The 25,402-nt window shown below is 34.0% G+C and overlaps 1 protein-coding gene across 2 annotated transcripts in view; it reads left to right on the top strand.

Annotated features, from left to right (window-relative positions):
* The window catches only part of CDC73 (cell division cycle 73), a 112,485-nt gene that overhangs the window by 33,106 nt on the left and 53,977 nt on the right, over positions 1-25,402 (top strand). The gene's annotated exons all lie outside the window — the stretch shown is intronic.

Below are 25,402 nucleotides of genomic sequence, written 5' to 3'. Positions count from 1 at the left end.
TGATAGTTTTTATAGTGATGCTTTTTACAGAACAGTCTTTCTAGAATCCAAGGACAGCTTCTTAATTAAACAGAGTGATACGGCTCTGCTTCCTCATTAGACTTTGCTTCTAAATATACTTACAATAGAGGTGAATTTAAACAAATTTATGGCGTTTGTTTTTACAGAAATAATCACATACAGACATTGTGTGGGAATGCAACAGAAAGACTGAAAATGATCAAATTGTTGGTACTTCCCATATTTTAATACCCCGTTTGAATCTCTGTACTGTTTGTTGTTAGAGAATGCATGCAGAGGTTGACCTTGAAAGCTTTGAAGTTGTTCTGATAATTATTTCTTTTTACTTGAATCTCAAGCTTATGCTTCCAGTGTAATGTTTTTTCCTTGTCTTTTTTTCTTTTGAAATTACTAGTTTCACTAACTTTGTCTTGTTCTCCAAGGAGGATTTCTCTTGTGATATCCACCCAGACACACAAAAGCAGTTAAAAGTATGTTAAAGGCTTTGTTGCACTGATGTGACTTCCTTTCTAGTTTACATATGAGCTCCTTTTAGGTACCACTGTTTTTCAGGGTTTTGACATGTGTAGGTGATCTGCATAGTTACTAAAATTGTACCAGTCTATATTAGGATTGGTCTGTATATCTTTTAAGTTCAAGACACCAGAGTCCTGTTAGATATAATATTAAGTTAATCAGGTTGTGCAGATGTTTAGAAAATTTTTATGTAATTGATTTTTTGTCTTCATTTGTTATAGAGAAAGGGAGTATGTGATTTGACAGTATTTCATAAGAGTCATGTTATTGAAATTTATGTTTATGAAGGCAATAATTTATAGAAGTTCAATATATGAATAGAAGCCCAGGTATTTTTAAAGTTACAAGTTTATATAGTTGAATCTGGTTAACTTTTGACATAGGGCAAGAAATACAGTAGCATAAGACATGGATGTTGGAGTTGCTAAAGGGCTTTACGAAGTTGGTAGACTTTCCCCAAAATGTGTTAGTTGGGTTATATAATGTTTAAGAAATAATAGATTAAATGGATTTTTGTGGTACAGGAATTTTGTCATTTCTAATATTGTATATCTAAATTGAAAAACAAGAGTATGCGCTCTTTCTCAGGATTGTTTGTCCCTTTTCTTCCTCCTTTTGAGAACACTGGAAAGAACTAGAATTGTGTAGAATCAGTTTAAGTGAACTATTTTAGTCATTATGGGTTGGGATCGGAAACCATTTAGTATGGGGAATACCAGAATGTATTTGCGAAGATACATTTTGTGAAAGGAGCCATCTTAGACTAAGAAAGTGCCACTTGACAGTGCTTTTCGTTATATATCTCTGTGTTGGCAGAGAACTTATCTGTGGTTCCACTAGAGTAGGAATAAAAAGATACAGTCACAGTGCACTCTTGTTATTTGTGAGGATTTGATAATTGAATTGAGGACTACTTCATTTTAACCTCCTAATGTAGCTTATTAATGTTCAGGTAGGAAGGTAACATACTCTAGCCCCCACTTATTCTTTTCTTAGTTCTTACTGAATATCACTGACTCTCAGTTACCTTGCTGTCTTCATTTTTGAGAATATTTTACACTCTGAAATTGTGCAGATCAAAAGCTTTCCTTTAAGATTGTTCTTTGATTTGACTCCAGTAGAATTATAGTTTTTATAATAAGCCTTTTCTTGGGAGCCATTTTCCCAATAGTAAGTACAGTTGGGTGGATATTCAGTATTTACAGTAGAGGTATAATCATCATCAACTTTCACTATTAAATAATATCCAGAATCTCAATCTCTCAGTATAAAGTTATATTCTTAAGCAGGAGTGCATTTATTAGTAACCTTCCAGTTCCCATTTTATAAAGTTTCCATCATTCTCATTTGGTTTTTGATTAATTTGTTCATCTTTGCTTGGAGTGTTATGGGAGTGCTCTAGTAGTAGTAATGCTCTAGAGTTGTGTCTAAGAGTCCAGGCTAGCAGGAGATGGAGACAGTTGATTAAGACTTGACTAGTAAACACTCTTCTTTCCTTCCCTTCTTTTCCTTTAGCAAATATTTTTTGAGTGCTTATTATAATAGTTGTTGTGTAGATTTTAAGGGTGCCTATGGGAAAATTTCTTCTCAGAGTTAGATGCAGCATGTCTGTTTATAAATGCTAGTGCACTGACATCATATGCCTCTCTTAGCATACTTCTGGGATTATTCATTGTGCCAGTCTAAATGTGGTCCCACATATGTTTTATTAGGCATCTGCTATCATTTAAAATTTTATTTTACGCAGTAAGATTTAAAAATAAAAATATGTCACAAAAAGAGTCTGGATTTTCAGCTTCTTTTGAAAAGATATCTGGCTTTTGGTAGCATAGTTAAGTCCTGGGTAGTCTAGTATAGTAAGAGTCACATGGATCCAATGACTGCCTTTAGATGGGATGTTTTCTTTAGGTGGTCCATAGACCTCACTGCCCTGTTGTCTTTGATAGTCTTTACTTATACAGTTGACCCTTAAACAACACTGAGGTTAGGGGTACTGACACCCCATACCCCCTGCAGGCAGTTGAGATTCTGCATATAACTTTTGACTTGCCTAAACTTAACTACTAATAGCCTATTGTTGAATGGAAGCCTTATAGGTAACATACAGTCTATTAACACATATTTTGTATGTTAAACATATTATATACTGTATCTTACAATAAAGTAAACTAGGGAAAAGAAAACATTTAGAAATAAAAGGAATATATTTATGATACTGTACTACTAAAAAATCCACATACGAGTGCATTTGTGCAGCTCAAACCCATGTTGTTCAAGGGTCAACGGTACTACCTTCTTAGACCCTACTGGCCTTTTAGTTTGAAATCCCTGATCTGAATAAAGGCGGTGTTATCTTATTAAAGAGAAGGTAATCAGTTGAAAGCAGTATGTATTTCAGGGTTCGAAGTCAGTTCTGGCTTTGAATCCCAACTCTTCATTCATTATGCCACTAATGAAGGTGAGATTATTTAACCTTTCAGTGACGGGTTTTGTTTTTTTTTTTTTAATAAAGAACTCACATCATAGTCTTGTTGAGGACTAAAAGACACTATGTAAAATGCTTATTAGCACAGGAAAGAACAGATAAATAATGGTTACTTTTATTAATGAATTTATGATTTTATATATAATTTCACCTTAAGTGCAGCTTTAGTGTCACAGGTGTATTTATTATTACATGTTTAATGATACCTTGTTCATTCAAAGTTATGAAATGAATTTATTTAAATATTACGAAAAATCGGGGCACCTGGGTGGCTCAGTGGGTTAAAGCCTCTGCCTTCAGCTCAGGTCATGATCCAGGGTCCTGGGATTGAGCCCCACATCGGGTTCTCTGCTCAGCGCGGAGCCTGCTTCCCTTCCTCTCTGCCTGCCTCTCTGCCTACTTGTGATCTCTATCAAAAAAAAAAAAAAATTACAAAAACTCTTTTCTTCTATAGTAATGGGAATATTTTTACTGTGGCTGTGTATGTTTATCTTAGTGTTCTTTATCCTGTGAGAGAAAATTGCTGCAAAGAAGTTATCTGGTGGGTAAGAACTTAGCTAGGTTAGGCCTTTCTGTCTACTTGTTGAGACCCATATATAAAAGGAAATGAGGGACGCCTGGCGGCTCAGTTGGTGGAGCATGTGACTCTTGATCTCAGGGTGGTGAGTTCGAGCTCCACATCTCTAGCATAGATTTTACTTAAAAAATTTTTTTAAAGACATTTATTTAGATTTAAATTATTTAATTTTATCATAAAAGTATATGGGGAGGATGGGTGAAATGGTTAAAGGGGGTTAAGAGGTGCAAACTCAGTTATAAAATAAGCCACATGGGATGAAAACCATAGCATAGGAATACAGTATTGTAATACATATATCATGGTGAAGTATTTCATTGTATATATAATTATCGAATCACTATTTTTTATATTGAGACTATATGAGCTATACTTCAATAAAATTTTTTAAAAAATCAAAGAGCATAATAAGTATTGGGACATTAGTATGAGGTCATAATTGTAAATAAGAATATTACTTTTATAATTCATAATTGTCTGTATTCTGTATTTATATTGGTATATTATTCTGCTTAAATATTATATTGCCCTTGAAATAATTTTCAAAACTTGCTGGCTGTCTTGGTATTTCAGGGAACAGGGTGGTTCTGTCCTGTGTCAGCCTGAGCAGTATAAAGGTGCATCCCCTAAACAAAACAAAATATTATTTGGTTCTGTCAGTAACTTGTTCTATGTCTTAAGCTTTTGAAAGTTAATTTTATGTTTATTGCCTGTTGCATGATGTAATACTTAAGTATTAACATGCTAATATTTTTTACAGTTTATTTCTAATATTTGCATTTTTATAGACTTTTCTAAGAGTTCATCACTTAATTAGACAATATTTTTTCTTGGTACTCAAAATACCTCTCATATTCTTTTTACAGTAGTTTTGCCCTAGTGATTTTTCCAGCTTTTTTTCTTTTTTCTTTTCTTCTTTTTTTTTTAATGTGTTCCTTATAGATCTGGGCTCTGTCTATTTACAGGGAAGATAAGGTACAAGAGTGAGCTTTTTTTTTTTTTTTTAATTTTTTTTTTCTTTTTAAAGATTTTATTTGTTTATTTGGCAGAGAGCGATCACAAGTAGGCAGAGAGGCAGGCAGAGAGAGAGAGAGGAGGAAGCAGGCTCCCTGCCAAGCAGAGAGCCCGATGTGGGATTCGATCCCTGGACTCTAAAATCATGACCTGAGTCGAAGGCAGAGGCTTAATCCACTGAGCCACCCAGGCTCAGTGAGCTTTTTGTTACGGTTTTTTTGAGCTGTTCGTTGCAACAAATTAGACATCAGTTTTGTTCATCTGAAAAATGGTATTACAATAACTTCTCTGGGTCTTTGTTTTGAGGTTTACATGTGTATAGGCATACCTTGTTTACATTGATTTACAGTGCTGTTCACCTGTAGCATTGAGTTATTGAGGAATATTTTTATATTAAATATAGGCAATATTTTGTGAACTTTTCTTACTGAATAATACAGAAAATACCCTCCTCTCCTTTTTAAAGTTAGGTAGTATTTAGACGGAACACTTATTTAGATGGGTGTCTATCAGTCTTCTTGCAGTGATACTCCTTGTGGTGAGAGATATTAAAATCTAATTTTACCTTATTATTTTGTCAACATAACCAATATATGATTCTAATCTAACTCAAGAAAAATGAATTATAAAAAATCATTAGGTGTCAGGAAATTTTAATGCATATGAAGTACATTTTTATAATATTACTTTTTTGTTTCTTTTAGTTTATGTATTTTATTGAGCTTTATTGAAAATCTTTTGCACAGTGGATGGTACTTTTGGTGTAAGCCTATACAGTTAAACTCTATTAATTTAGCTTTGCATTTCTTTTAAAGAGTGATTATTGGCTTATCCAAAGTGTCTTAGAGATTTTAATAGTATCTATAAGATTTCTTTAAAATTAATCTACTCATGACCATGTAGTTAAGATCATAGTCGCAGAACTTCTGAGACTTATTTTGAAAGAAATAAAGTTTATGTTGGCACATATGTCAGAAGTAGCCTAGAAACTCTTGTGTAATTTTTAATAACAATGTTAATGTCACCTTTTTTCCAGTGTCTTAATATTGATCAATGTAAGAACTGGGGAAAATAGAAACCAGTTTGGAAATATAATAATGTTTGCTAACAGCATGATAAAAATTTATACTATAAAATTTCATTTTGATCATACAAAATCTTTCCATTGTAATTCCATGTGTAATGCTGTAGTTATTCATGACCCAGATGTGCACAACAAACTTCTTTAAAAAAAAAAATCTCTCTTGGACCTACTATATGTTATCATTTTATTCCAGTTTCTATTTACCTTCATCAGTACAACTTCAGTATCTTGAACATACTTTATCACTTGCAAATTATAACTCCTCTCAAGTATATTTTTAGGCTACCATTGTTTAATATAGGCATGGCTGTATTTTATATATTATGTATTTCTCTTCATTATTTTGAGGGAAAAGTGCCAATATTTAATATTTCCTTTATTTCATGACATGATTTGAATCAGTTTGTTCATATGAAAAAACCTAGTATATTTGATAACATTCTGTAATTAGATGTTTAGGTAATTCCTTGATAGGTACTTTTCTGTTGGTGGTTGTTGACTGAGTTTTAGACTGCTGTATCAATTTCTAGGTCTTCATAAATTGATTTAAATGTTCAGTGAATTTCAATCTTTTTTATAAACTTTACATTCAATCTTTATTTTCTTTGTTGTCTTAATTATATTTGTCTTAATATTCATTGCATTTCTAGTTAGTTCATCCCCTTCCCTTCCCTTTCCCCAACCCTGCCAAACCTCATTTGATCTTTAATTCTGAGTTTTGGTTTCTTTTCCAGGTCTTTTTCTTGATGGATGTTTCTTTTAGTATTGTTCTTCTTGTCTTTCCTGCTTCTCATGTTCCTCTGTGAGTGACTGTTCCCACATTCATTTTAAGTATCTGTTTTTTAAACTCTTACTTCTGGTCTGGACAAATCTTAGTATTTAGAAACTAAGTTCTTATTTGAAATTTCAGAATGGTGCTTTGCTGTGAATAAGTTAAAGACATTCATTTGAAATGCTAAGGAATTAAAGTTTTTTTTTAAGATTTTTATTTTTTACTTCATTGGAGATAAAAGGCATACCATAGAACTCAGGTAATTATTTCACTATTGAAGTTGTCATATTTTATGTTGTCATTAAAAAACATTTGCTCTTTGTATTTAGATTTAATAGTTATTTTGAAATCAAGTCAATTTAATATTTTACAAAATTTTAAGTCAGAAATAACTGATTTAGTATCATTATCTACAAACAGTGAATTGTGGACACTATCCATCTAATGATTTACCATCCTAAATTCGATAGATGCTTCAGTCTTTCAGTGTCTTTTTGTCTTATACGTGTGTTGCTGTAAACATTCTGGAATTGAATTCCTCATATATTTTAATATATCAAATTTGAGAACTAAAATTAAGCAGTTCTTTGACCTTTCAGAAGAATTTGAACTCTGTTATACAGAAGGCTTTTATTTTTTTAAATATTTTTTATTAAAGATTTTTTATGCACGTGTGCACGAGTGGGGGAAGGGGCAGAGGAATAGGGAGAAGCAGGGACCCCGATGTTGAGCTTGATCCCAGGACTCTGGGATAGTGACCCTAGCTGAAGGCAAACACTTAACCAGCTGAGCCATCTAGTTGCCCCTATAGAAGGCTTTTAGTTTTCTTTATTCAAAAAAACAAATTCAGCTTCTGATATGATTAAAATATAATTTTATCTTAAAACGTTATACAAAATATTTAAGTGTCCTTAGGAATTGAGTTTTAACGTAGAACTACATATTTTTTTTTTTTTTTAAAGATTTTTATTTATTTGACAGAGAGAGAGAGCACAAGTAGAGGGAGCAGCAGGCAGAGGGAGAGAGGGAGAAGCAGGCCCCCTGCTGAACAGGGAACCGGATGTGGGGCTTGATCCCATGACCCTGAGTTCATGACCTGAGCTGAAGGCAGATGCTTAACGGACTGAGCCACCCAGGCACCCCTAGAACTACATCTTAATAACCAGCCATTCTGATAGTAAATTTGTGGGTGCATTGTAATTCATCAAGAACTTGGGTATATATTGTCATATTTTTTTTCCCCTATAAAAGTTACTTTAACAGGAAAAATAAACATTAAAAGCTTAATTATTTAAATTTATATTGGTAACATTTTTTTCTTTATCTTGACTAAATGTAATAGATATAATTGATCTAATATCTTCCAATAAATTGGTTAATACCAAATTTGGGGAGGCCCATAGTACACATTTGATTTATTTCTAAACATTCAGAGTCATTAGTATTTTTGAAGTTTGTATAATATATTTTTTAAAGCTTTATAAACATTAGCATGCTGATGCATCATGCATCATTATGGAATACTGGTCGGATTACATTTATATTTTATATTGGAACCCTCCTGTAGATTACTCAATCCAGTCCATGGTCATATAATCTGGTTCTAATTGCATTCAGAATTTTCACTATCAATTTTCTTATGTAACAGATTAAAGCATAAATAACTGCTGCTGATGAACAGTGACACAGAAGGGGAAGATTAGTTGCATGGATCCCAGGTTGCGTAATAGGGTGGCATTTCCTTATTAATATGCTGTGGCCCAGAGAAAGGCTGAAAAACTGGGTAATAATACCATGAGAGATTTGTTACTCAAGCTTATGAGAGTAGCATTTGAAATGCTAAATGCTGATTTATTAATTTACACTGAGGAATGTAATTGCCAAGAATGCTGGAGAGTTTAGAGCACATATGCGTTCTCTGTGTAAAGAAGCTCATGGGAGATGATGGTATAATGGTAAGTTTGCACAGTGACGTTAAATTATATCCTTCAAACGTTTAATGGTATTAAAGTAAGACTGCTTGATATTTGCATCTCTTCCATAAAGACAGACCTATTTGCAAGGCCAGGGAACCTTTCTCCTTGATCACTGCTTAGAGGGGCTTTGTCATCATTCGCCATTGTGACTTCTCTTCTTACTGGTGTGTCTGACTAATTTCAAGTGAATATGATGTATTTCTTTAGATGTATAGATTACCGATTCAGATTTAGGACTAATATCTCATTCTCTTCTGTTTGATTTATTAAAAAGTGTTGATTTGGGACTAGGTCTTTTGAATTTAAAATTCATGATGTTGATATCCAAAGGTTCTGATTTGTCACGAGAGAGTAGGCAATCATACATGACCTGGCTAGAAGTCTGAGCTGTAGATCTTGGCTTAGTCTTAGTTTTGTTGATTTGGAAGGGGACACAAGGAGCAAGAATTCCCTACAGGATTCTGGAAAATCACCTATTTCTATCTTCCACTTATTCTCAGAGTAATAAATTAATGAGGTTACTTAAATCCCACTCTACTAATTAATCAATAATTTTAGTGCTACAAAGACATTACAATTTAAGTGTTTCTTGCATTCTATTTAAGTATTAAGTATTTAAGATTTAGAATGCAGTCAGAATGAGTACAAAAACAAATATAATTAAAGTTCAAATGGAGAAGTACTGATATGAATACCATTGTAGAAGACTGTAAGTAGATACGTAATCATGCTGTCTTGGAATGAATCTTTTACCCATCTTAATGCTTCTTTGGCATATTTATTTGAAAGATGTACATATATACATCAGGTAATGCTAAGTACTAAGGATTTTTTTAATAAGGATAACTGGTCCTATAGAAAATTTTCCGTATTTTAGTTCATGATTTATTTAGTTATACTTCTTATATACAATTCAGTTAGATAAATTAACAGAACTATTTTCTTTTTTTTTTTTTTTTAAGAATTTATTTATTTACTTGACAGATCACAAGCAGGCAGAGAGGCAGGCAGAGGGCGGGGGGAAGCAGGCTCCCTGCTGAGCAGAGAGCCTCATATGGGACTCGATCCCAGGACCCTGGGATCATGACCCTGAGCCACCCAGGTGCCCCAGAACTATTTTCAGTAATAGGAAAGTGAAAATTGTTTTCTCTTACACACATAAATGACTACCCCCCCATATAATCTGCCCCCTCATAAATGCATAAATAATTCTGATAAAAATGTGCTTGAAGTCTTCGTTGGTACGCTTAAACTAAGTATGCTAACTGTGTTTGGTCTACAGTGAAAAACTGCTATTTTTATTTAGGCTTTTTTTTGTTTGTTTTAATGCTGTATTGATTTTTGGTGCTTACCTATAAAAAAGTAAGCAAGTCATCTTTTACCCTGCAATAGAAATTTCTCATATAAACTCTGTTTTGCTTTGTAATTTTAGGTTGAATTCATTGAACAATTATCAAGTCTGTAGGGAAAGCTAATTTCGAAAACCACTCAGTGTTTGTTATCTGAGCTGAATTCTTAGAAACTATTGTGAAATTGTTTTTAATGAGTGTAGAGGAATGTAGAGTTAGATATGAACAAAAGTAATTAATGTAAAGGAATTTGTATGGTTTAAGAGTGTTTTCATTATTGCCTTACATTTTCTAGTTTGTAATTATTTAAAAGGCTTAAATGTAATGATTAAAATCAAGGGTTGGCAGACATTTTCTGCAAAGGGCCAGATAGTATATATTTTAAACTTAAGGGTGATAGGCAAAATCAGAGATTATAGGTAGGTGCTTACATAACGGGAGATAAATAAAATCTCCACAAATTTTCAATGACAAATATAATAATAGTAAATGAGTAAAATTTTGTATAATACTGATCTAATGAGAGGAATGGAATTTATTTTGGTGGCAGGATAACATTTTGTGGTTCAAAGTTGGTGTTCTGTATCACCAACATTGATTGTAAATGTTCTGTAAATCTGTAGGCCTGGTCTAATGAAATTTTATGTATTTCATCTCTGAAAAACTGTTTTCATACAAATAGATACTGGCAAGTGCTTATAACAGCACATGAGCATGTGATACTAAGCGTATCTATCACTTGGAATGTGTTTCTGGAATTTTGTTAGATTATTTTCTTTATATTTGCCTTTTTAGCATCTCATTTTGGATTTATTGTTATCAATTGAAGGGTAGTTGGAAGTTCTAAACTTGTAGTTAAAATTCTAATGTTGCTGTATGGACAAATATGGGACACAAACTGCTGTCTTTTGCATTCGTTCCACCAATATTTATTGTGTGCTTGCCATATGCTGGGTAGTAGTATAGGTTATGGGGATGCAATGCAATGATAAATAGAGGAGGAACGAACAAATAAAAGATCAGTGATACATGCTTTTTAGAAAATTAAAATAGGATGAAATGATAAAACTGCATTCTTGCTGTGTGCCACTCACCGGTGCTAAATTATGAGAGGTCTTTGTCTCAAGTATGTAACTGCTATGGTGTGGAGGCAGTTACAGTATATAATGAGTGAATATGGTTACATTCCAATAACTGTAAAACTTCCTTTATGGATACTGAAATTTGAATTTTGTGATTTTTACATGTCGAAAAATAGTATTATTGGGGCGCCTGGGTGGTTCAGTGGGTTAATAAGCCTCTGCCTTCAGCGTAGGTCATGATCTCAGGGTCCTAGGATTGAGCCCCGCATAGGGCTCTCTGCTCAGCAGGGAGCCTGCTTCCCCCCCTCTCTCTCTGCCTGCCTCTCTGCCTACTTGTGATCTCTGTCAAATAAATAAACAAAATCTTAAAAAAAAAAAAATTATTTTGATTTTTTTTTTTTTCTCTCCATCTTAAAAAAATGTAAAAACCAGTTATGGCCCATGGGACATAAAAAAATAGAGAAGGGTCTGGATTTGATCCACTAAGCTATAGATTGTTAACTTTAGGCTTAATTTTTTTTTTTTTCTTTTGCTTATAATTTATTGTCTCAGTTCTGGAGGCCAGAAATCTGAAATCAAGGTATCAGCAGGGCCATGCTCCCTCAGAACCCTTTGAGGGAATCCATCCTTGCCTTAAGTTACATTTTTATGAACTGATGTAGAAGGTAGGAATGAATTTTTATACTGAATCCAGCAGTCAATACTTGAGTTGAATTTTATGGGTTGAGGAATTGGTAATTAAATGAATTTTAGGAAGTATGCTATTTAAACACACACATACCTAGTATAGTCATTAAGTAAGAACACTAACTTTTAACGTTATATGTGTAAGAGTGGAGGCATTTCCATAGTGGCTATTGCTTGTGTAGTGTAGTTAAAACTATTATTTTTGTCTTAGGATATGAAAGAATATTAAATGAAAATTGCTAATGATGGACTTGGGTTTTAGACTAAGAGCAATGAGAAAATTATAAATTTCCTACTACTGAAGAAATTAAAATTTTATCAGTCTTTTATAAGGAATTTTTTATTGCTTAAAGCCAAATAAAATGGACTTTTGGGGTTTTTTTGTTTTGTTTTTAAGAAAACTCATAATAAAAGAATGTGTCAGATTTTGTTAACACATTCTCCTGGTGTGTGAGAATGTGATATTTGGGAAACAAAGATAATCCTTTTTGATCTGACAGCCAGACTGAGAAAACACTTCTGCAGAAACAGAAGAGCAGTTGATGAGTCTGTTTAGTGAGGAGAGCAGAACAGAGTAAATGGCATGGGTAAGAAGAGAGGATTAGCAAGCTCACCTTCCTGCAGACTGCAGAGCCCCCTTAGTGTTCCTACGTTAAATATGCTAAGCTGAAGAGCTGTCTATAGCCTATTCCAATTACAAAAATGGAAAGGGTTCCTTTTCAGTTAGTCATTATTTGGCATCCTGGGAACCATTTTGTATAGTCCAGGTGCCTAACTACAGCATTCCCCTACCCCCATCCAGATTTTTTGCTTTCTAGCAATCATGAAGATTGCAGTGATCTGGCACTGCATTGGTGGTTAGTAAAGAAGCACAAATTACCTAGCTACCCTCATTCTTCTCCTACCCTGTTCTTTCAAATGTCAGGTTCTCCTAAGTGTGAAGCCTAAATGTCATTAGTACTTGTTAGCTTAAGACTGTAACTTACTATTTTTTTTAAACCATTACTATTTCCAATGCTAAGATGTGCTGGTTTGATCGGAGACTAATTTTCTAGGACCAGGCAGCTGATAATAATGGCAAGTTTGTTTTTTTCTTTGAAATGAGCACTGTTAGACAAAGGAGTGCATACTCATAAGATATAAATGGTGCCAAAGCTGTTGTTAATAATGCTGCTGTCTTGCCTGAACATTGTGGGGGAAAATCCTAGTTAGCTCGCACCCTCAAGTCAGATGACCTAGGTAGTCTGGGATATTAGTCTAATAGACTGAAGAAAAGGGCATCTTTCTTTATTTGTTCTTCAGACAACAGTGCTTCTTTGTAAATTTTTTTTCACTCTGGGGACTTCTTTTTGCAAAGCAATCAGTGAATCCCTTCCCCCCTTAATTGTGAAAAATTATAAACATAAATACAATTAGAGAAAATAGAATTTTTTTTCTATCTGTCCATCACACAGATTTCTGTAATTATTTTTAAACCACTCTTCATATGTTCCACATCTCCTTTTTCCTGAAGTATTATAAGGCAAAACCCAGACACTGTTCCTGCATACTTTGTACTTCTAAAAAAATACTAAATTCTTTTTACTTAGACACAGAGGCATTATTGTACATTACCAAAGAAAATAACTTATCCTCTTTCACCCATTTCATTTTCCATTTTCTTTGATTTTTTTTTGAAAAATTTTTTTTGTAGATGATTCATTGGAAATAGGGCCCAAACAAGTACCAAAAGTTGCATTTGGTTGTAAGGAATAGTAGGTGTTTTTGTTTTCCTGTACATTAGAGGTAATAGTCTTTTTTTGGTGCATGGACCCATTTGTTGGACTAGTGAATCCTGTGAGCCTGTATGAGTCTTTTCTCTAGATAACATATATTTTTTAAGATTTTATTTATTTATTTGAGACATAGTGAAGCACTAGTAGGGGGAGGAGCAGAGGGAGAGGGATAAGCAGACTTCGCACTGAGCACGGGGCCCTATGTTGGGTTTGAGCTCACCACCTTGAGATCATGACTTGAGCTGAAATCACGAGTTGGAAGCTTAACCAACTGAGCCATTCAGGTGACCCTGAATAATATTTTAATGTATAAAATAAAATACATAAAATAAAGATGTTCAATTATATTGAAAGAAAATTATCAAGAGACTTTAAAAATACAAATATATGGCATGGTAATTTGGGCTTCTCTACTAATGCATTATATTAAAAGATCTAGTGACAAATCTAATAAATGCCAGAATTTTGGAGTATGAGGAGTGTACACAGTATTTCAAGATGTCTGTAACAGTTGTAATGTGATATCAAAACACCTGATTTCTTTTGGTGACAAAGTCATGCCAGTGTGAATAGTACTGTGGTTTAAGGGTATGTTAATATTTCTGTTAGATGTTGGTGAAAATAAAGTTGTAATTTTATTTTTGCCCCTTCCAGATTAAGGACCCACAACTCCCTGCCCTACAGTAAAAATTTTAAGAAAGGTCCTGGCTGCAATTCTGTTTTATTGTTTATTTTCTGTTTTTCTGCAAAATTGTCAACTTTTTCAAAACTCTTGGCCTTTGTCTTTGCAGTTCTGTTTTTCTCGATCATTCTTCCTCTTGCTCTTTATAAGACTGGATCCTCATAATTCAGATCTTAGTGCAAAGGTCACTTTCTCAGGAAGACTTCCAGGTTTTTTCTGGTAATCCTGTTTTATTTGTTTATCTTGACAATTTTCTTTGAATACGAGGATTTAAAGGTAGGAACCACATCCTTCTTGCTGTCCAGTGTAGTTCTGAGAACAGAGTATCTGGCAGAGTTGTTGCTTGAAAAGTATTTGTTAAACTAATGAATATTTCCTAAGCTCATATTATACATTGTATTTTTAGTTAACTTTCCATTCTTTCATATGTGTGCAGAGTGGTAGTTAAAATTCATTATTGTCATTAATGATTTTGTAATATGTTGGCCCTCAGTTCCACTTCACAGTCCTTTTATATATTTCTTGATGGCCCTTTACTGTGTCTTCCTTGGTCAGTCAGGATCTCATACAGTGTTTTTTTTCTCTCTGTAAACATGGCATCATTATCTCCTCTGTGTGCAGGTGAGAATTTTAGGCATCATCCTTGCCACCTGTTGCCCTCTCCCTCCCCTCCAATATCTAGACATCGTGCAGACCTGTTGACTTACTTCCTAACATCTCTGGAATTCTTTTTCTCCGTATCACTGCCATGCTGTGCTCCAAATTATTTTTTTATCTTCCTAGGATCGCGCAGTAGTCTCACAGTTGTTATTCTGCTGTCAGTGTATTTCTCTTCAGTCTGTTCTTCACATTGTATCCAGTGTGTTTCAGAAACGGTTAGGACAGAGGCCATTAGGAGCACCTGGGTGGCTCCGTGGGTTAAAGCCCCTGCCTTGGGCTCAGGTCATGATCTCAGGGTCCTGGGATCGGGACCTGCATCGGGCTCTCTGCTCAGCAGGGAGCCTGCTTCCTCCTCTCTCTCTCTCTCTCTCTCTGCCTACTTGTGATCTCTGTCTGTCAAATAAATAAATAAAATTTAAAAAAAAAGAGGCCATTAGACATGAAGTAGCCTCAACTTTTTGTCTTTTTTCTAAATATTGCTGTATTTTCAATAGATTTTTTTTACTCTTAGGATGAAAAAACCGTAACTCCTTTTTTTTTTTTTTTTTTTACTTGACATATAATGTATGATTAGCCCCAGGGGTACAGGTCTGTGAATCGCCAGGTTTACACACTTCACAGCACTCACCATAGCTCATACCCTCCCCAATGTCCATAACCCAACCACCCTCTCTCAAACCCCCTTCCCCCAGCAACCCTCAGTTTTGTTTTGTGAGATTAAGAGTCTCTCATGGTTTGTCTCCCTCCCGATCCCATCTTGTTAAAAACCTTACTTAATATGTGCTATGTCTTAATGTGGTTTTACCTGTTTCCTCTGCCCCCAACCCCTGCTCCTCCTTTTTTAACCTTTCTAGCATCAGCTCTTAATCTTTCTCTTTATTTTTGTCTTTGTTTTTTCGGTCCTTAGGGCCATGGTACCTGTTGTTCCTTCTTCCATGAACTGTTCCCTCTACCTGATTAACATCTAATATCTCTTAGACATTAGCTTTAACAATTCCTCTCAGAAGGCTCTCTGACCCTCCATAACACATACTAAGTCAGATCCCCTGTTAGATACTTGTGAAGCATTGTGCATTTTTCCTAAATGATAGATACACAGTTGTCCTTCCCTTTTTTTTTTTCTTTTAAGATTATATTTATTTATTTGAGAGAGAGACAGTGAGAGAGAGCATGAGAGATGAGAAGGTCAGAGGGAGAAGCAGATTCTTCATGGAGCTGGGAGCCCGATGCGGGACTCAATCCTGGTACTCCAGGATCATGACCTGAGGCCAAGGCAGTTGCTTAACCAACTGAGCCACCCAGGTGCCCTGTCCTTTCATTTTTATGAAGATTTGTTAAATGGATATTTTTCTGTCAAAGGAGTATTACCTCAACAACTTAATGATTATTTTTGTCCATTGTTGTATCTATAGCTTATGAGTCAATGCCTAGGCTATCAAGTAAGTTAACAGACTTACAGATGTTTTTTCAACGCTAAAGAGGACCGGACTCGAGAATTTTATTAGCCTAATGTTGGAATTCTAGAATATAACATGGTCAGACTGGTCTGTTTGGGATATAATGCCCAGCAGTTTCATTTGTTTTGAATTTATTATTGAGAAAAGTTAAACCTCACTTTTGTTCTTCTTAGGCATCATAATCCCTGGTTAGAAATGCAGTGATATGCAGTCCTTTAAAACATGTGGCTTTTTTTTTTTTTTTTAAAGAGTTTATTTATTTGTCAGAGAGAGAGGGAGAGAGAGCGAACACAGGCAGACAGAATGGCAGGCAGAGGCAGAAGGAGAAGCAGGCTCCCCGCTGAGCAAGGAGCCCGATGCGGGACTCGATCCCAGGACGCTGGGATCATGACCCGAGCTGAAGGCAGCTGCTCAACCAACTGAGCCACCCAGGCGTCCCAAAACATGTGGCTTTTGATAAGCTTGATCATCAGCACTTTCACCATGGCGTCTCTGTTTATGATTAAGTTTTGATAGGCAGTTTGTAAATCCATTCTGTATAATCTAAGATGATTGCGAGGGATTTAACGTTTGTATAACTGACCATAGTTGTTATTTCTAGGATACTCATACTTTCTTTTTTTATCAGTTTGTATTGAAATCAGTAAATGAATCTTACCACTATAGAGAAAAATTGATCTGATACCTTAAAAAGTTTTCCTTTCTAATAAAATAAAAATTCTATAAGCTGATAGGGTGGTTGGGTTTATGGACATTGGGGAGGGTATGGGCTGTGGTGAGTGCAGTGAAATATGTAAGCCTGATGATTCACATACTTGTACCCCTGGGGCAAATAATATATGTTAATAAAAATAATTTTTAAAAATGCCGTAAGCCAAAAAGGTGAGGTTGTTTCATTGAGTCAGATTTCAGCTGAGTGTTTCTAGTCTAGGATTTGTTGCTGCTGTTGTTTATTGCCTTAAAATTAATCTTGAGGAAGAAGGTAATTTATAGAATAAAGTAGAATGCACAAATTGGACCAGACGATTGGTTATAGAGATTATTAGCAAGGAGGAGACCCATTTATGGATCTTGTAGCTGGCCAAGGATTTCAGGGGTTTTGTTTTTTTTCCTAAGAACATTGGGAAGCCTTTGAAGCACTGGAGTGATGTGAATAGCTTTTTGTTTTGAAAGTACTATTCTGGCTGTAGAATGGGAAACATTGCATGAATATGAGGAAACCCAATTATGAAGGTATTGCAGGATCAAGTGAGAGATACTCATTTGAAGTACTAGAGGAGTAAGATGAAAAGTGGGTGGATTCCATTAGGAATCCAGGTTTTAGGGATAGCTAGGTATGGTGATAACAAGAGAAGGCAAGGGTGACTTTTGGTATTCTCATGTGGCCACTGACTGGGGAGGGCCATTAACCGAGACATGAAATGATGAAAAGGTATTAAATTTAAAGATGAGAGAAGATAACTTCAGTTTACACATACTGTTAATTAACAGTAGGTGTACTTATAGACACTCAGACCATATAAATAGTTTAAATTTGGGGTTAATGCTTATGAAGTTTGATTTAAAGATTCATTTTATTTTTGTAAAAATTATCTTAATTTTACTTAGCTATTAGTTTTCTCTCTTCAGAGTAGAGGAGTCATTTATTCTCTTCTCCTGAATAAACCTACCAGGAAGAAGGTTGTAGCTGTTTTTAGTTTGTTTTTTGTTTTTGTTTGTTTTTTACCTTGTCAGGAGACAGATTTTTTTAATAAAGAAATAAAACTTTAAATAGCAAATGTGAAATGGTATAGTCCTGTCCTCCCTGTTCATTAGTTTCTAAGGTCAGACAACGTTTTACAGTTTATCAGGCTCAGGCATTCAGTTTTTGTGGTTACTTTCCAGAAGTGTTGGCTCTCCTTCATGGTGGTATGACTTTAGGAAACCGAGTCCCAAACCCTGTTTTCCTGACCTCTCCTCAGTAATAAGGTATTTATAGCAATATAGTCTAAGTTGGATTTTTTAGAGAGGGGAGGATGGGCAGAGGTAGAGGTATTAAGAATTCTCAAGCAGACTCACCACTGAGAGCAGAGCCCGATATGGCGCTCACTCCCAGGACCCTGAGATCATGACCTGAGCTGAAACCAGGAGTTGGACACTTAACTGTTAACTGACTGAGCCCCCCACGTGCTCCTCAGCTCGCTTTCTTTAACAGAGAACTTGTTCTTGTACCCCTTTGTATTCCTGATTTGTTCAGATGGCAGAATACATAGAGGGCATGGTCTTATGGAGCATTATGGAATCATCATAGGAGCTAAGAACTATTTTATTACTTCAAAATTTGCTGGTGGTAGGATTTCTCTCAGTTACGATTCTTTGGTTATAAGCAAAAGTGGAGTCTTAACCATAGCAAAGAAAAAAATGTATTGGAAAATTATGGGCAAGCTCATAAAATCAGAGAACCAGTTGGGAGAAGAAATAGTAACCATAGCAGCTTTAGGGATCTGGGTAACAAGAATTAATGGATAATTTCTTCATGGTACTGAAGTTTAAGTAAGTTAGCTACATTTTCTCTGTATGTGGGCATACATTATTTTCCCTCAGGATTCAAATTACTAGAAGAGAGGGTCTTTGCTTGACTAGTGCAAGGCAGGCTACCTTGACTGAAAGTCTTCTAGAACTTTCTAGATTGAGGGTGGAAGGTTTCCACAGGAAATCTTTCACTCCTGGGAATTTTCTGGAATTTTTTAAAATCATGATTCTTTTTTAGGAGTATACCATTTTCAATGGCTGGAATTCGAGTTTTCTGTAGGAGTAGAGTTTAAGAATAACTATACACAGTAGTAACTCAAATCTGATACTCTCAGTTATAACCGTTTTCTTTTTAATGCTTAATAAGCAGCTCCTCTTCAGTCTATATTCTGTGCTTTTACATACATCCTAAACCAGAGCTTTTGTAAGTTTGGTACTTCAATGATGGTTCTCTGTTTTCCCCTTCTTGAGGCACAATGGCTATCCAGATCTGAGTCTGATGTTTTTTCTTTTCTAATGTTCAGAGTTCCCCATGATTCTCTCACTCATCCTTTTTCCCTTTCTCCACCTACCAAATGTATGTATGTGTGTGTGTGTGTGTGTGTGTGTGTGTAAAACCAACCTGTATTCATTATTTACATTTATCCTTTTTATGGTGGTATCCTTGAGAATAAATAATCTTTATTCTTTTTCAATAAACTTGGTTTTCCACACCTGTTGTATGGAGATGTGCATAAACATGGGTATATCTGGATAATCAGTAGAAAGAAGGAATTCTCTTAAATAGTTCAGTTCATAGCATTTCCTAAACATTTTAGCATAGTTTGTTCGCTCTATCTGGTATTTCAGTAAAAATTTCAGAATAACAATACTAATCTTACTGTTTACTATAAAGTATTCGGATGCAATTTTTTTTTTTCCTTAATAGACTCTATTCCACTAGAGATATATAGTCCCAATATGTTGTAGTGTACCTTGGTTTATTTAACCAGGCCCATATGGATGGACATTTAGGTTGTTTTCTGTCCTCTGCTATTACAAATCATGCCTCAGTAATTAGTTTCATGCTTGCTTTATCTCATATTGTTATCACTGTGTTTTGGGAAGAGATTCCTAGACGTATAGAATCGATAAGTAAGAGGTAAATGGTTCTGTACTTTTGCAGGATGTTAACCAAATTCTTCTCCCAACCCCCCCACCATTAGAAGTTGTACCATTTACGTTTCCACTGGTATGTATGAATGGGTCTATTGCCCCACAGGTCTATCAACAGAATATAATGTCAGGCTTAACTCTTGTTAATTTGATAGGTGAGTAATGGTTTCTTAGTGGTTTTTGTGTGCGTTCCCAATAATATGGTGATGATTAAGGGTCATATCATTTCTTTCTCTGTTAACTAATATTTTCCCCCATTTTTCTATCAGAATGTTGGTCTTTTCTGCCTTCTTTTTCGATCTCTTTATCTTTTCAGTATATTGAGGATAATACATTTTTATAGGTTGCAACTATCTTTACTCAGATTGTCATTTGTCTTCCCATTTTGCTGATGTTTTTATTGCCATGCAAGAGTTTCTTTCAGAATCTTTTGTAATCATATTTATAAATCTCTTATTGCTTCTGGGTTTTGTCGTATTTAGGAAAGTTAAGTCTTCTCCCAAATTACAAAGGTATTCACCCCCCCCATAGAACTGGTGTCTTTATTTATGTTTAGATCTTTGATCCGGTTGGAAATTGTTCTAATATATGATTGAAGAACAGATCTGATTCTTTTTTATTGTAACTGTTCAAGTAACCAAACATCATTTATTAAAGTTAGACCATATCTTACAGGTTATTGTCATAGTGTCTCAAATTGTAAACTCTAAAAAATGTTTTGAATAATTGAAAAAAGTATCTCAGAGATCTTCTAGTCTGGTCATTTTATTAAAATTTTGATTATCATCTATACTTCTAAAAAGTTATTTAAAAATGTTTAAAATTTATTAGAGTAACTTCAGTGAAAATGTGCTAATAATGCAAGATAAAGTACAAACTTTGATATGCTCATTGGCTTCTTAATGACTATTTTTCATTCATTTTAAACCTGGAAAGATTAAAAAATACAGAAATACAGAAGAAGAAAATACCCATTTTTCCATTTTCCAGAAATGACATTTATTTTTTAACATTTTCTGGGGTTTTCTTTTGGCTGGGGGGAAAATGTGTATTGTTGTGGAATATGAACCATACTATATTGTTCTGTTTTGTTTTTGCTTCATAAAGCATATGAGTGTTTTTCTGTTATTAGTCTCTGAATTCAGGTTTTGAATGACTATAATATTCCATTATATAACTAGCACAGTTCGTTTAACATCTATTTTGGAAATTAAAGTTTTTTTCCATGATCAGTTTAGCCTTCTAATAGATTTGGACTAATGCCTCAAAAGGTCTTAGTTTTTTTTGTTTGTTTGTTTTGGGGGGGTTAAAAATTTTTTTTAAGGTTTTATTTAGTTATTTGATAGAGAGACAGCATGGACGGGGTAGGAGCAGAGGGAGAAGCAGACTCCCTGTTGAGCATGAACCCCACCCCCCACTCCCACCCTGATGTAGGGGCTCTATCCCAGGACGCTGGGATTATGACCTGAGCCAAAAGCAGACACTTACCCTGCTGATCCACCCAGGCGCCCCTGGTTAAAAATTTTTAAGTTGCTTTTCAGAAAGTCTGTACCAATTTATACTGCCTCTGTGGGGCACTTTCTCATTTTCACTACCTGCATAAACTATTATTTAAAAAAATACCTTCCAGTTTAATAAAGATGGGACCTAGTTTCTAAGTGTGTTTATAGGACTACTGATGAGTCCGAATGTGTTTTACCTAATGGATGATTTCTTTGTTGTTTTTGATTTATTTATGGTTTATGGTCTGAAATCTTTTGGAATATTGATATTTTCTTACTTGTAAGAGTTTTTTATATATCAAAACTATTTTCTTACTTGTAAGAGTTATTTTTATATTAGGAACTTGTCCTACCATCAGTTTTGTAAATATTTCCTCAATTTATAGATTGTCTTTGTCTTTTAATTTTGTTTATGGCAAAAGCTAATTTTATGTAGAGGTTAGTATTATTATCTTTTTCTGCCTTGATTTCTTTCTCTGTGTTTGATTTCTTTTTTAGTCTTTGATCAATAAAATTGTCCCCATAATCCCTCATTAAAATGCTTAACAATATCTGGCATGTGGCAGGTTTGATAAGTATTAATAGAGTATATATAGTACTTTGCTCCACCTGAAATTTGTTTTTGTAATAGTATAGGACTTGACCTGAATCTTAAGCATTAAGTCCTAGACATCAACCAGTTTCTATTTAACAGTAGGGGAATATTAAATTCTAACATGCTCATGATGTCAGGTTGCTATAAATGTTAGGATCTCTTTCAGGTCTCATTATTTTTTCTTTTCTTTCTTTTTTTAAAAAAAGATTTTATTTATTTATTTGACAGAGAGAGAGATCACAAGTAGGCAGAGAGGCAGGGAGAGGAAGAGGGGGAAGCAAGCTCCCTGCCGAGCAGAGAACCCGATGAGGGGCTCGATCCCAGGACCCTGAGATCATGACCTGAGCCGAAGGCAGAGGGTTAACCCATTGAGCAACTCAGGCGCCCCTCATTATTTTTTCTTGATTTAACTACCTAATTATTATGTTAGTATAAACCAAAATCATTGTTGCTTTATAGTAAATTCTTTATGATCATTTTGAATATTTTCTTAGCTACTGATAGCTTTTTTCCATTTTAACATTATATTCATATAATGATTTCCATCCACACACTAAAAACTTCAAAAAATATTCATTAAGATTTGATTGGGCTTATACTGACCCTTTATATTACAACAGTTTTTCTCCTAGAATATTTAGAAAATGTAGCTGAAGAAAACTTAATTGGGGAAGAATAGCCATTTTTATTAAAAGTAAAAAGAAAATGGTCTGTTCTTAAATTGTCAGAATTTTTATACCTCTCGGTAAAAGTCTGATTTTCTTCATAAAATTCATTACTTGTTGTGATCATTCTTTATTTTTAAATTGTTGGCTTTGTGAGTTAATTTTTTACCGTTTGTATTGTATTATATATATATTATATATGTATTATGTGAAAAACTCTTGGATTACTATTTTAGTCTTGCTTTTGTCTGATTATCTGCATTCCTTTTATTCTTTGAGTTGATCTATTGAGCAAATATATGTATTTTTCTGTTTTCTGTAGTTATATTTCAGTTTAAGAATCACTGAATTGAGTTCTCAATGAAAAAAACAAAAACATTGGCCCTCTTTTTAGATGAACTTTGTCTTGGAATCTTTTCTTATAAAACATGAAAGTGCGGTTGTATTAAAGTGAGGCAAGACCCTAGAATACTGCTTTCCTAGTTTTACTAATTATTACTGAGACACCTGAGGAAACTAGTTTGAAAACTATTATTGAACCATAAAACAATGTCTAGTCATGGATTCGTTGAACATTTTTATTTCTGTTCTTAATTTTGTCTGAAAATAAGTAGATTTTTGCTATGGCTTACAGTAATTTCTTCTAGTTTTAATTTTCTTGGTAGTATTTATTTTTTAACTCATAAGTGGAAACAGTTGTTTTTTTTTTAACAGTTTTTTTTAAATTCCTTTAAATAAACTTATTATGTTTATAGTGTGTTTTCATTAACTTGTTTTAAACCTTGAGTGTGTTAGAAAACACACTATGTCTTGATTCATCAGAATCTCATGTTAATTCTGTTATCTATAGTCTAATATGTTTTTATTAGCATTTTAGTTATGACAGATACCCTTAATTAGTTTTATTCTGTTGTATAAATTCGTATTTTACTTAAAAACTCAAAAGCATGAATTTAAGATTTTGCATATAACATTAGTTTTCTGTTGTTTAGTATTTTTTTATAATGCTCTTATCCTGTTTTTTCACTGTTGAGGATACTGATGAAAGTGAGATACTCAAATTTAGATCTGTAGAATTCAGCTGGAAATTGAAATAATTACATTAATAAATAGACTGAGGCAATTGCTTTAGCTCCAGTTGTTCTTTAGCTCAGACATTTGCTCTGGTAAAGGGAGAGAAAACAATTCCTATAGGTACAGAAGTGGTTTTTTTTTTTTTTTCCCTTCTTCTGATATATTGTATCTTGAAAGTAGTAAGATTTATAGTCATATCATGCTTAGAGGAGGGTGTGTTTTGTGTATTGATGAATTGCAGGACAGGTTTCTTCCTAAAACTCAAAATGTCACTTTGTTTTAGTATTTGTGTGCATTACCTGTCTTCTGAGAATAATGTTTAAGTGATAAATTGATTATTTTTTGAGGTATATTAAAAATGTATGCTAAGTAGCAATATTCTTTTTATCTTTTTAAACATATGCTCATTTAATAGTTAAATTTTGTAGTTGAGCAGTAGAAAATGGAAAGACAAACCCAAAACTTAAAATCAGCTAGGTAAAAGGGTTTTAACCACCTCATCCCAAAACAGTAGGGAACTAACCAGTAGAGTGAGTAAATGCAGTGTCACTTTTGTTTGTTCGAAGTGATCCAGTTGTGCTTCAGATAGCCACCTTTTTATAATTTCTAACTGCAACATTGCCTGTTGTTTAGATATAAATATAATGATCTCAGTGTCCGAAGAAGCAAGAGATAAGCTGTAATGCTTAAGAGTTTTCTAAGGTTTTGCCCAACAGATATAAATAATTGAAATGGAGAAGAAAATAACAAAGGGAACAGATTTCCTCTCTTTACCCTTCACTTTATTTGCACCTAACATCAGGTGCTCCTCCAGTGTAAGAAAATGGTTTTGAAGTTCCTGGGCAAAAGATGAAGATTTATCAGAGAATAGTAGAATAGAGGACAGGCTGTTTTTGCTAGCTCTTTAGACTTTATAACAGGTGTCATATGTGCAATATACAGCAGAATAACATAGTGGTTGAGAACATGGTCTTAAAGGTAGAACTCTGCTGCTTTTTACCAGCTGTGTGATCTTAGCTATTTAACTTCTTGAATGAGTCTTCCTTTCCCATCTCTTAGTGTTATTTGTAAGGATTCTATGAGATCATGTATGTAAAGTGGTTTAACACAGTACCAGGCATATAGTGCATGCTTTATCAGTAAATAGTTTCCTCCTGCCATTGTTGTCATTATTTTTATAGGGTTTTTTTGTTAATAGATGTCAGTAGGATTCCAGTTGAGATTATAGGATTCTGCTACATACTAAGAGGTGAGAAATTTAAATTATTTGCTTGAACTAGAATTTCATCACCTATAATCTTGATCAAAACAAACTAGTATAACTATTGAGAGTTTTGGTATTTTTATCACTTTAAATATTTATTAACACTTTGTTCATAAAAATTACATATTTGTTCCTGAGTTTTTTTCTTTGACCAAATGCAATGCAAATATAATTTAAAATTATAATTTCATGGATAATAAAAAAAATTATATAGTACTGGGCGTGAATAACACACAGTTAATACTTGGTGAGATGTTGATATTATAATGTAAAAATTCATATTTTCTGAAGAATTAATCTTGCATATTGAGAGTGGAGGGACAAAAATAAATTAATGAAATATTTATTTTAAAATAAAGATTTTCAGCAGTATTAGGAAACTTTATTATTTGATCCAGTGTTCTTTGAGAACAGAGTGTTACCAGCTTACTGTCAGTTCTTAAGATCGTATTCTCGGGGATATTAAAATTATTTGAAACTGATGTCTGTGCTGGGAGAA

This window comes from Lontra canadensis, unplaced genomic scaffold (assembly GCF_010015895.1).
Source record: "Lontra canadensis isolate GAN:19392208 unplaced genomic scaffold, GSC_riverotter_1.0 scaffold46, whole genome shotgun sequence".
In the NCBI taxonomy this organism is placed as follows: Eukaryota; Metazoa; Chordata; class Mammalia; order Carnivora; family Mustelidae; genus Lontra; species Lontra canadensis.
The sequence above is the reverse complement of the archived record's forward strand: the minus strand, read 5'-3'. Positions and strand labels throughout refer to the sequence as shown.